The sequence below is a fragment of the Centruroides sculpturatus genome, unplaced genomic scaffold (assembly GCF_000671375.1).
Source record: "Centruroides sculpturatus isolate CEXI.00-Female unplaced genomic scaffold, Cexi_2.0 scaffold95, whole genome shotgun sequence".
Lineage (NCBI taxonomy): Eukaryota > Metazoa > Arthropoda > Arachnida > Scorpiones > Buthidae > Centruroides > Centruroides sculpturatus.
The window spans coordinates 503,170-505,099 of NW_019384621.1; the positions used below are offsets into that span (position 1 = coordinate 503,170).

Below are 1,930 nucleotides of genomic sequence, written 5' to 3' on the forward strand. Positions count from 1 at the left end.
ATTTAGCATTTAAATTTCTGAAAATTTAAACCACAAGTCATAAATATGAGCTAAAACTTATTATACTATAGAAAGAGTTGTTAAACAGAATACATTGATTTATTATTAATGAATCTATATAGTAATTTTTTCTTCGATAGTATGAAAACGTTTCCGAAGAAACGAAAAAGGATGAAGTTCGCCTATAAACAGGACGTATCAGTCGAACAGAGACAGAAGGAAGGGAAAAAGATCAGAAAAAAATATCCAGATCGAGTTCCAGTCATCGTGGAGAAAGTTCCCGACACGCGAATTAATGATCTGGATAAGAAGAAATATTTGGTACCGTCAGATTTGACAGTAGGTCAATTTTATTTTATAATAAGAAAAAAAGTAAATCTGCGTTCGGAAGATGCTCTGTTTCTTTTCGTGAACAACATAATTCCTATTGTAAGCGATACCATGGGCTTTCTCTATCAACAAAACCACGAGGAGGATTATTTTATGTACATTGCTTATAGTGATGAAAGTGTTTATGGCAGTCGAAATCACAAATTTTCATTAAAGGTCTCTGATTTATTTCAAGAGGGAGAGACAGAGGAGATAATACAAAGAGAGAGAGAAGATAATAAGGCGAGCGAGAGAGAAGATGAAGGAGATAATGTGGGGAACGAGAGAGGAGGAGAAGATGAAGGAGATAATGTGGGGAACGAGAGAGGAGGAGAAGATGAAGGAGATATATGGAGAACAAGAGAGGAGATAATGAGAAGAGAGGAAGAAAATATGATAAGATGAAGGAGATAATGTGGGGAACGAGAGAGGAGGAGAAGATGAAGGAGATAATGTGGGGAACGAGAGAGGAGGAGAAGATGAAGGAGATAATATGGAGAACAAGAGAGGAGATAATGAGAAGAGAGGAAGAAAATATGATGAGAAGAGAGGAAGAAAATATGATGAGAAGAGAGGAAGAAAATATGATGAGAAGAGAGACAAAGGATAGAATGAGAAGAGAGATGAAGGAGGAGATGAGAAGAGAGACAGAGAATATAATGAGAAGATCGATAGATGGTATAATGAGAAGAGAGAGAGAAGAAAGAATGAGAAGAGAGGAAGAGGATATAATGAGAAGATCGATAGATGAGGAGATGAGAAGAGAGACAGAGAATATAATGAGAAGATCGATAGATGGATAATGAGAAGAGAGAGAGAAGAAAGAATGAGAAGAGAGGAAGAGGATATAATGAGAAGATCGATAGATGGTATAATGAGAAGAGAGAGAGAAGAGAGAATGAGAAGAGAGGAAGAGAATATAATGAGAAGAGAGAGAGAGGAGGAAGAGGATATAATCAAAAGAGAGAGAAAAGAGAGAATGAGAAAATCTTTTCTTGTTCCCTCTCCGCCCTCTCCTCAAACTCTCGATATAGATTTTAGTAAATTGATAAGAAAGAGAGAGGAAAACACAAAGGAAGAGAAATGGGCGGAGATAACGAGAAGAGTGGAGAGAATGACAATCGAAGAAGAGAGAGCGGAGAGAATGAGAAGCGAGAGAGAGGTGACAGTGAAAGCGAGAAATCTTTACTTTACTTAAAAGTCTGTGAATCTTTTAATAAGAAATTGAAATTAATTATATATTTGCGAAACCTATATAAAATCTAACACCTAACAAAATAGCATTTTAGTGTGTAGGTTATTATTATTATTTATAAAATATAGATATAGATTACTAATTCAAAAATTTAATTCATTTTTAAAATGATGAAAAAACTATAAAACAATTACAATTAGGTGTTGACGGAATTAATCAAACCGATTAACGGATTAATTTAAGTATTGCAAATTTTAATCGTAAAATTAAATTTATTGTTGAGCCGGTAGATTTAAAAATAAAAATTTCACATTTTTCAAAAGAACGTAAAAATATTTTTAACGGATTTTCATGCTTTTATCAGAT

General features: G+C 33.9%; 1 pseudogene; it reads left to right on the top strand.

Annotated features, from left to right (window-relative positions):
- Positions 1-592: 592 nt before the first annotated feature.
- LOC111625463 lies at positions 593-1,652 on the top strand (annotated as a pseudogene).
- The last annotated feature ends 278 nt before the right edge of the window (positions 1,653-1,930 follow it).